This window comes from Pimephales promelas, chromosome 24, assembly GCF_988280905.1.
Source record: "Pimephales promelas chromosome 24, fPimPro1.hap1.1, whole genome shotgun sequence".
Taxonomy (NCBI): domain Eukaryota; kingdom Metazoa; phylum Chordata; class Actinopteri; order Cypriniformes; family Leuciscidae; genus Pimephales; species Pimephales promelas.
The window spans coordinates 25,848,665-25,860,474 of NC_142792.1; the positions used below are offsets into that span (position 1 = coordinate 25,848,665).

At 36.9% G+C, this 11,810-nt stretch overlaps 1 long non-coding RNA gene across 1 annotated transcript; it reads left to right on the plus strand.

Annotated features, from left to right (window-relative positions):
• The first annotated feature begins 4,400 nt into the window (after positions 1-4,400).
• On the plus strand, positions 4,401-8,955 carry LOC148969293 (uncharacterized). Its single transcript, XR_016149954.1, has 3 exons — positions 4,401-6,576; positions 6,653-6,762; positions 8,529-8,955. It is a non-coding gene; the product is annotated as an uncharacterized LOC148969293 (long non-coding RNA).
• The last annotated feature ends 2,855 nt before the right edge of the window (positions 8,956-11,810 follow it).

Below are 11,810 nucleotides of genomic sequence, written 5' to 3' on the forward strand. Positions count from 1 at the left end.
CAGGATACGGCAGACGTGTCATTCAACCTATTGTAACAAAATTATAGTTTATTATGTGTTAATGTGACCCCACCCACTGAGAGTGCACGCTATTCAAACGCAAATAATGAGGCAAGCCATGAAAACGCCCACATCAGCTGGATAAAACATCCACTTTAATACAAGCCTTGTACTTTCCCTCGTCTTGCTGTGCTGAGAGGAATAATATTATCGTAATAATCCTGGAAAAGTTACCTCGGAAGTTCTGGTAGTTTCATTTCTAGGAGCACGGATTCAGCTTATGTAGTAAGTTATTTATTCTTAAGCCCTTTGTTCTGATCACGTTATTGAATAGTGTCTGTAAACTGCACAAAGTCTGTTTAAATATGAATTTAAACATTCTTAATGTCTGTGTGTGAATGAATGAATGGCATAGAAACAGTCTTAATGTCTGTGTGTGAATGAATGAATGAATTGCACAGTTGCATGCGCAATGTTGTTTATGTGGCAAGAAGCTGAATTACTAAAGATCTAGTGTAATGACTACCCCACCTGGGAATTCTTTCAGATTATACAGATTTTTCCCTCAATAGGACAAGAGACTAGGGGTGGGTATCGATTCAGATGTTCAAATTCGATTCGATTTTCGATTCTTGATTCCTGCTTCGATTCTCGATTTGACTATAATGAATATAGATGTATTACAAATCCTATATTTATAAAAAAGAACAGTGAAATAAGTTTACAAGTGGTTAATTAATAGTTAATAATTAATAGTGGTTAATAAAAGAAATTATGAGCCACAAACCTGTATATAAAACTTTTTTTTTATTTTAGGTACATTATACGCTAAATGCATACAATGAATAGACAGGATTTTGAAACAAGATGCAAAATTGATGCTGAAAATTCAGAACGGTCACACACCTTGATCAAACAGAATCAGGTTATTTTATGTTTGAGATAGCTATAGATAAATAAATATATAGACACTTTTTTATTACATTGATCTTACTTAAATGTTTGTTTTTAGAATGGGGTCATTTTTTTGTTAAGAGTTTTTGCAACACATGGAAGCTTGATTTCAATCTTTGAATTAAATTGAAAAAAGAATAAAGACACAAATAAAGAGACTAAAAGAAAAAAAATATTCGGAAAGATTTTTGGGTATGTCAGAAATACTACAGAAATGGAATAAAGTAATCCAATGTAAACTAACGCAGGATAGTATTTTAGTCTAGTATTTTGAGTAGTGAGATAGAGCCTGTGTACTTGAACACAGAGAGCTGAAGCGGAATGAGTATTATTCACTTGACGCTTGCCTTGTGCAGAGAGAGAAGATGCAGCACCGCGAGCCCTGAATTTGGAAAAAATCTATTTGTGGCCTTTGAGAATCGATTTTGAATCGACCACATTTTAAAAAAAGTTTAATCGAAAAATCTATTTTTTTTGCCCAGCCCTAATTAAATGTAAGGCAATGATGTCCAATGATAAGAACGCTCTTAACAATGTGCAGGCCTTCAAACAATTCTGTGACACTAAATGGAGTGAGTGTGTGTCATCCCAGGCCCCAAAATATGCAACTTCTTCCCTTTGCTAAAGATGTGAAAAAAATTCACCAGTATCTTGACAGAGAGAGTAAGGAGTACCAAACAAAAGTTGAAGAATTACCGAGTAACAAGAACTGGGCAGAACTTGCAAAAATTACACTTTGTCAGGTCAATCGATTTTTCAATCGTGGAAGAGAAGTATCCAAGATGTCCCTGAATGCTTTTACATTGAGGTATACCTCGTTGACTCATCCAGATGTAGAGTTTGCTTTGTCAAACCTTGAGAAGAAACTTTGTAAGCACTTTCAAAGAACTGAGATAAGAGGCAAACGAGGACAAAACGTCCCCATTCTGCTCACACCCGGTATGCTGACATCGATGGAGTTACTTGTCAAGACTCGCCGTAACTGTGAAGTGCCTGATGAGAATGTGTTCATGTTTGGAAGACCACAAGCATTTCAGAGGATCAGATGTTATCCGTAAGATTGCTCAAAGCTGTGGAGCAAAACACCTAGAGACACTATCCTCCACTAGACTGAGAAAGCACATGGCCACTATAGCCGCTTTCCGACCAAGTAGTTACAAGAACTTAGTTATAGGAACTGTCCACTTCTAAACCGTCCACTTCTGAACTACTCTACCCCAAACTCGGTTTTGCTGCTTGCGTTCGCACTGGCCATAGAAACTGGTAGGAGGGGTAACGCAAGCATGGCGACGGTCTTACAACAAACCAGCATGGAGGAGGCTATTGCAATGTTCCTGGTTCCTTGTATTTTTGATACCTTGGCATTAATAAAAAAATAAATTAAAATAAATAAATCCCTTTTCGATCCTGCGCCATTACGATGACCTTGAGGTAAGTTTCAATTTCAAGCATCAACATTTCACGCCAAGCGTAGTTTCAATCGAGTTCATTGTCCAGGGCTCCAGACTAACTTTTTTTACTAGGAGCGCTGTTGCCCCTGACTGAAAATTTTAGGAGCGCAAGCAAAAAATTTAGGGGCACACCTTAAATAAGCTTGCAATGCAATTATTCAAATTTCCCACAAAATAACTGTAATACTGACAAATTCTTTAATAATAAATAGACTTAACATTATGATATGCTGTTTTATTTTAACTTCACAGGGCTCCAGACCCAAAGTTGAGGGCAGCATCACCTCAAATGAGTTCTATAAACTCAGTACTATAAAAAAAGTTAGAATCAGTTCTATAAAAAAAAAAAAATCTGGTAGCACTGGGGCTAACAATAAATCACTAAGCTTAATTTAGGGTGTAGATGAAATTAACTTTAGTTTTTATCATTTATAATGTCTTAATAATAATTAATAAAAGTAGTGAAAATATGTATATGGAGTGAAAATAGCCAATAAACATCCTACTGTTTACAATGGTATTATTATTATTATTTTAAGTGTTTAAATAAGAGTTTTCCAACATCTTCAAATTTTTCGTTTAAGGACAATCTTTAAAGGATGAACAAAAATGTGTTGGTATGGTAATCACATAAAAAATACAAAAAAATAAAACATATATGATATTATTGAAGTGCTGGGAAAGGATGTGTAGTAGGCTACTTACACATTATCATCATATTTATGGTAAGAGTTAACTTGCCTAAATTCATGGTTCTGTTAGGCTGATTTGTGGACTGAAAGCCTTCTATAAGTGTTTTTTCTGGTTTCCACGTCAGCGCTGTTTGATTTGATATGGTTTATAACAGAACTCTGCGCCGAATCGGAGTGTTTCTCACTGGATCTCGTGGTGTTGATGTTATTAATTCTGAGGCGAATTCAATGGATTTCTTCACTGGCTCTCCTATTAACAGTGTTGCGTGAGCGAGATCGTCCCGCGACTGGCAAGTTCGCTGCTGCAGCTCCACGGTCCTAATCATACATGAGTGGCGTATTTTCGTTCCACTTTCATTTTGTTTGCATTCGTTGCTAGGTCTACGACTAAAGAGTCGATAGATCGCTGATTGCTCAGACGCACATCAGTTTGTGATTTGTTTCCGTCTCCTTCCCACAAACGTTTACTCGCGCTATTCTTGTCACGGATTCATTGACGCGCCTCTTTCACGCTTTACCATGCGTTTAACGTGTGGCAAATTTACTGGTCGCACATGTGCGACTGGATGTAAAATTCAGTCGCACACTCTCAATTTTTGGTCGCAAAATGCAGTCTGGAGCCCTGTTGTCTGTTACTGAGTAAGATGGCTCTTAATATGAAAATGGATTGAGGACGTCCGCCATCATCAATCCGGAAGTCAGCCATTTTGGAGGGACAGAACATAAACAATGCCTTTGAACTGAACGGGCTCATTTGGCTGATTATTTCTGCTGAAAAATGGTCGATTTTTGGTCTGTGCTTATTGGTTGCATCGGTAAAATACCTTTGAGTTCAACAGACTGCCAAAAGTTAAAGAGAAGAGTGCAAAAACTGATGAAAGAAGGCGTTTGTGGTGAGAGAGGCACAGCAGCAGCTCATCAGACACATCACATCTGTACTTATAAATAGGGCTGGGCGATACCCAGATAGCAAACTGACATTGAATCAACGTGGAAATATGACATCGAAACAACGTTGATCTGACATTGTTTTGCTCATCGAATTAACGTTGAACCAACGTCAGACGCGTCATTCTTTCAAAACTAACGGAAAATCAACTTGAAATCAACGGCGTTGTTTCAACGTTATGAAAGCAAACCAATTTTCGATTTTCATTTAGCTTTGAAGAATGCCGCGTCTGACGTTGGTTCAACGTTAATTCGATGAGCAAAATCGACGTTGTTTCAATGTCATGAGAGACGTCGTTTCCACGTTGATTCAATGTCAGTTTGCTATCTGGGTATATCGCACGATATTATTATGCGCATCTAATCAGTAAAGCCGGTTCCTTGATTAGCAGTAAATCACCTTCACCTGCTTTCAGATGGAGCGGCATTTACTACAAAGAGCCGTAGTTCACTGACAAGCTGAGCCATATCGCGTTAATATCGAGGACGTATCGATAGCGATATTTAATGCGATATGGCTCAGCTGGTCAGGTAACTACGGCTCTTCGCCACGACAAAATCTCTCGTGTTAAATTAACACACCTGGAGTGTATATGAGTCCACACTCAAGAGTGTTAAAGTTAATGAGATAATTAAGTGATTGAATGAGTGATGATTGAGCATTATTGAAGACACCTAAAGCAGAATCACAAGGAAAAAATCTAAAATTTTAAGCCACTGTTATGGAGATGAGTGTTTGCTTTAGTTGGGCTCTTCACCCTTTTATTAAAAACTTCATATTGAATTTGCTGTTGCATCTGAGTTTACCTGTCAGATGAACAAATATAAACAATTACAAAATGTTGGTTACATAATGATATTCATCATTTGATATTTATGTCTATAATTAATCTGTTGTTGGTTAATGTATAACTGAGATTCTGCATAAATATCCAGAATGATAAATATAATTGATGGATTTCTCAAAAGTTGTTTAAAAAAAAAAAAAAGAACCTTTCCTTTAGGCACACACAGACCTCAAGATTCAGTCAATGCTTCTCAACAACGGTGACGAGTAGAATATTCAAGGAGGAAAAGTAAATTACATAGACAATTCAGGTCGTAATTTATTCAAACCGCAATGCATGATGGGAGCCATTAATGAGTTGTGATTGGTGGCAACAAGGATTATTAATGTCACCACAATTGAGATACACAGGCTGATTATTGATATCTGTGTTTCTAAATAAAGATGACAGTGATTTGATCAGAATAGATATTAAAAATTTTAAGTTATAAGAAATATACAGATATGCAATACAACCACAAAACTGTTGCTAACAAACTGAAACAAATCACCTGAACAGAATTTATTTTTTAGATCAATCATGATTATATCAAAACATAATCAACACTATCAGATCACAGATGTCTTAATTGACTGCTATAAATCAATAGCAGCAAACAAACAAAATTTAAAGTGAAAGTAAAAGTGTCAAGAGCCCAACTAAAGCAAACACTGAAATTGAAAAATGTATTGAAATAATATTTATGAATGAAGTACAATTTCCAGAAAACTGAATCTTTAAGTGGCAAAAGCAAATCTAGTGAAACATGCATCAAATAAATGCACCTGAAGCTTCCTAAAATATATGTAATTTTTTTTTTTTGTATACAAAAGTTCCACTGATAAAAGTAAAGTATAGTACATGTCTTTGGACTTAAATCTGTCATAAAAATAAAACAAACCTTTATCTGATGATGTCAGGCTATGGTTACAAGCAAATGTATACTGAAATAGTGAATCAGTTGTATTACATAGCCATGGTAAATATGATTTATATACTGTATGTTGTTACAATGTTATTCTTTCGCTTAGTGTGTGAATTTAATCAGCCCAGTGACAGCAGATGAAAATGATCTGTTTAAATAAAACTAATTAATGTGTTGTCGTTGACAAATAAATACCCTCTATGTATATATATATATATATATATATATTTTATCATATGAGTATGTCTTATATAAATGCATGTAAGACATGTACAATTATTTAAATGTTTAGGGATTCTGAATGATGTCTGTAGCTTTTTCTGCCTCCACAATGTCCACTGGACATTGCCCATTGGTGTACCATCTTCCGGTGAATCGCTGAAGACAAGAAAGGATGAGGTGAGGTCTCCCTTTTCAAAACTGGCAGGCACATGTTCTTTCTGTGTGGATCTTGCGAGCACAGGTGCTTCCTGTGTGGATATGTGTTTTCCTCTTTGGGACCGTAAGGGTGATGCCATCTGTAGCTTTTTGTGCCTCCGCAATCTCCACTGTTCCTTTTCCATTGATGTACCATGTTCCTCTGCATTGCTGAAGACCAGGGATGAGGTGAGGTCCTCCTTCTCAAAACTGGTGGACACATGTTCTTCCTGTGTGGATCTGGAAATGAAGGGTGCTCCCTGCATCGTCTTCTGCCTCCACTGCGGTGTGGTATTGCATCTGAGAAACTCGAGTGCTGGAAATGAGCCTTTTCAGAAGCATGACTGAAGACCAGGGATGAGGTACATGATGTTTCTCCTGCCTCCACTGTTTCTACCCACTGGTCTGAGATGGAGTAATCGTGCTCGTAATCCTCAGGTATGGGGTCAGAAACTTCCATTATCGCCCACCGCCGTCCCGCAGCAAGGGCCGCAGTGAGCTCATCTGAGTATTCAGTGGATGAGGACTGCTCTGCACTCTCATAAATGGTGGGCATGGTTGACAAACTCATTCTGATGTTGGATATGATGAAATGAACTAGAACTGAATGTAACGGATGTGAAAGGACACTCACAAATGGGATTCAGCTTCAGTTTATCTTTTTTTTGGAAACAACAAGAAAGAAAAGTTACATTGTGGCTGATGACAGACTGCAGACATTCATATGGACCACAGCGTCGACACTTGAATCTGCTGTCAATAGTATTATTCACATTCAACACATAGTATTGATATAAAATATGAAAAACTTAACATAATACTCATAATAAGCACACCAATGTAAATGTACAGAATAGTTAATTGCAGACAACATCCGTAAATCTTCATTAATTGTCAAATAACATTTGTTAATAGAATAAACACGAAAGCAACATACCTTTTTTTTGGAAACAACAAGAAAGAAAAGTTACATTGTGGCTGATGACAGACTGCAGACATTCATATGGACTAGAAAGATAAAGATTACACATTCAATTAACTCATAATACAAAAAATCGTCAGATAGTTAAGACAGACGCAATAATCACGAGAAATGAATCCGTGCTCGCACATGTGACGCACATGTAAATTCAATACATCTTATAAAACTCTCAACAATCGTGTTAAAGTGCAAAATGCATTATCCATATGTTCACATATATGTATGCAATGTATTAAGTCAAAAAGATTCACTTGAAACGCATCATTTTCACAATTAATTTGTTAATGCGTCAGAGCATGAAAAACCATACATACCCACAGCGTCGACACTTGAATCTGCTGTGGTACGGCAAGAGAAGAGCGACAAAATCAAATATCTGCAGTACCATTAATAGCCACAGGAGGGGAGCCTTCTAACACCAATGAATACACCCAAATGCCTTATTTTATGAAATTCACACAAAATTTTAAATCAAAGGTTCTTTTTAACCCTGTTACATCAACAATACTGTCTGCAATTTATATCTGTGAAACACTGAAAGAAAGAGAAAGGGAAGAGGTGATTTGAGTAAACATACAGTACAAGAACTTGAAAACTTGTTGTCTTAAGCCCAACGTAAACTTGTGTCGTCCACATTCTGCATTTTGTTACCTGAAGTTCAACAGACATCCATGTGTAGGCCAATTTTTGTGTTCGCACTAATGGTGCATGCTCAACAACGCATAGGTGATTTTTAAGAAAAAAGAATGTTGACATGACTCAGTACTGCTCTTTGACATCTGGTAGACTATTTTCAATTTGCCTACTAATGTGCATAACTCACATGCACATAATGTAGGCTATATAGTAATTGTCGAGGCATATTTGATTAATTAAACAAATTGGCTTAAGGCAAATAAGTATCACTTCAGTTCTGCTATTGTTCTGTCATTTGAATATAAATTATAAACAATTATATTAATAAAAAGATTTGACCATTATTGATTCACAGATCATTATCTAAATGTAGCTACAGCAAATCGAGACAATAACATTCAACAGTTTAATAAACTCGCTAATAAACAGCTACCTATTTAAGCCTCAAGAATGGTAAAACATAAAAGCTGTCGGCCAACAGCATGTAATGAGAGTCGATCTCGGATCTTTTGAAGCTCCATGAGGTTGCGGTTAATGCGTTAACCACAGATTTACCGTTAGAATGCTGATGCAGTATCGTCTTATATGCTTATAAAGCCAAAATATGTTTCTACTGCAATGTTTTCATTATTTTTTCAATTTAATTTTAGTATTGTGATTAATTAAACTACGTTTCACTTGAATGTTTTTTGGCAGAAATGGGCTCTGGAGCTGATACATGGGCAGGAGTGGGCTCTGGAGAGGACTGTTTTCAAAATATATATAAAAGTTCTTGATATATAATACCCAGATAGCAGACAGACGTTAATTCAACCATGATTTTTAGTTGTAAAGGTCGCTATCAGTCGTCAAACCTTTGTAAACATACCTTGCTTTTTGACTTTGCATTAACACGCCACGGCAATCCAGTTCTTACATAATCATATGTGACTTCTTCACATTCTTTTATGTCCATTATTGCAAATAAACATAAATGAGGGAGGCCATCAACTTGTTTTTTTTTTTCATTTTTGCGTTGGTTTTCATCATTGATACGTCTTCCTAGGATTCATCCATTGAAGCATCAATACTGAAAAAGAAGTAAATAAAACAATTATATAAATAAATTAGCTGCTTCTTCCAGAATTTCTGAATCATAGGCAAGTTAATAATAATAATCTTCTAATTAATTACAATTTCCTTTTAATAATAATCTTAATACAATAATTCCTAAAACTCCAAGATTAAATAAAATTATATAACACAAGTAGGAGTGCGATATTGTGTTTGTACTAGGGGTGCGCTGATCCGATTTTCAGTATCGGTATTAGTCCGATACTGGCCAAAATCACTGGATCGGAAATTTTATGAATCGCGGGATATCATCCGATCTGATACGATCCAAGTCCTAAACTGTCATTCAAATGCTTAACAACACCTGAGAGACATGACGTAAAGCAGGTGTGCCCAACCCTGCTCCTGCCGATTGACTGTCCTGCACAGTTTATCTCCAACCCTAATCAAACACACCTGAAGCAACCAATTAAGGTCTTCAGGGTAGGACTGGGCGATATATCGCACGGTATTGTTATGCGCATCTAATCAGTAAAGCCGGTTCCTTGATTAGTAGTAAATCATCACATGAACACGTCCCTTGTGTCCCGCCACCTTCTCTTTGTTCAGTGGCGGGACACAAGGGACGTGTTCATGTGTTCCACACTTCACACAGCCCATGCGGGGAACACAGTTCAGAGGAGAGTCAGAGATGCAGATGGGCACTGGGTGTTGAAAGACATCTCTATTCCACCAGCAGTGACAGAGTACAACCAGTATGTATTATAAAATCATCAATGTTATTTGAAATAAAATAAAATATCTCAATGTTGTTGTTTTTTTTATGTCCAAACAGGTGCATGGGTGGAGTGGACCTATCTGATGCTCTAATCAGCTTCTACAAAGTGATCCACAAGACCACTTTTTTTTATCACTTTATGGACATAGCTGTGGTGAATGCGTTCCTCATTTAAAAGGACATCACAAAAGGCAAAGGACAGGTAGGCCCTACCCATGCACCGGAAGGCCTTTAGGGAGACACTCGTTGATGAGCTGGCAGCAGCAGCTGGCAGACCTGCTCCACCACCTACTCCATGCACAGCACATCACAAGCCTGTGCACATCAGTGGACACAGCACTGCAGGTCGTCTGAGGTGCAGATAGTGCCAGGCAAAGACACCAGTCAAGTGCTCCTCCTGTGATACCCCTTTGTGCTTCGTTCCAAATCGGGATTGCTACAATGATTGGCATGATGCCAATAACCTGTAATTTCTTTTTTACAAATGTTCGGTGGAATCCATATTAGAGCACCCGGATGTGCTCTGGAAGAAATATTTTCTTTATTCTGATAAATATAATTTGTAAATAGCTGTGTGTGTGTGTGTGTATATATATATATATATATATATTTATTATTATTATTATAGTGAGTTCTAATATTAAAGTGTTTTAATTCAATAGAACTTGTTTTGTCTCTTTATTTGTTGAAAGTTTGGTTTCAAGAATTGAAAAAAAAAACCACTATAATGTTTTTATGCTTCACTTACTATGTGTTAGCAATTATTGACAGTGAATCAGGATTATAATATCTCTAAGTGTAACTTTCATTTGAGCCCAAAATTATGTCTGTAGAGTTAAGCATTCATGAATAGCAGCATGTTACGTGTCTGTGGTAACAAAGGGTCATTCGGAGTCTCCAAGTGGCCTTTTTTGGGAAACGCCTAGACATACACTTAGATAAACGTGTGTAAAACACTCATTTTCTAATCTATTGTTATACAATTTTAAATTGGGCTTGGTAAGGCTTCATGCTGTGATCACACTGTGTTTTCCAGGTAATACCTCACAGCTATAATTATCTGCAGGCATCTGTTTACAAAAAATAAAATAAAAAAAATAAGGAGGAAATTTTCACCCTTTTTTAGTGTTTTCAAAGTTCTATTACTCAAAACCAGTAAGACTTACAGTGATTTTAACTGTTTAGGAACAAACCTCAAAGTGTCTCCTTTCAAAAGAGACCAAAAGTATACAAATACTCCCAAGGGTTCAAGAACAGCATGCAATTTAATTTGGATAGGTCTTTTTTAGGCATTTTAGGCAGAATTTGCAGGCCTTATAAAAGGTTAACCTTGACATTTGTGTTCTTCGCTGAACTCAAGCGCATCTCACTGGATCTCGTGAGCGAGACGATCAGAGTCATCAGAGAGTCGCTCAGTGCGCTGCCGTTTGGACTTTGAGCCGAGCGGATAAATGCTCCGTTTAGCGTGCGCGGTTCAAATGAGTTGCATAAACATTATCGAACATTTATCGACCTCTTGATATCGTTTTATCGAGAAAAATTATATTGCGATAATTATCGTTATCGTTTTATCGCCCAGCCCTACTTTAGACATGGAAAATTGATTGAATGAATATTATTTTCACAATTTTTTCACACAAGTGACTGGCCTAAAACATTACTGGTCTCTGATTTGTAGGTTGCATTAACACCTAGCGGCGGATGCACGGTTTGAAGACCCAGTTAGTGACGTCACAACATGCAATTTTTAAAAAAAAAATTCATAATCACCATGACCAAAATTGTACTTCTTGGCTATCGATGCACAGGTTAGATAGTGTACATGTGTTGTGCTCTAACCAATTAAATAGACCTGCAGTGTTAACATTATTTTACTCCAAATGTGTCACAGTTTGTTTAGGGGTCTGGCATAAATCCTGCCTCAAGCAAATTAAAAGAGATGACTTCAACAGCACAGGTGAATATCTACTGAGTGAATGTTGAACTTGAACTGTCTATAAGATTCAATCACCATGCAAAATAATTTTGCTTTCTCACCAATTCAGGCGCAGTAGTCTCCTAAGGCTTCTGATGATGAACTGCTGTCAGATCAGGACAAAATTCCACATCCAGAATTGGACCAAATATCATCTGATGATGCTGAGGAC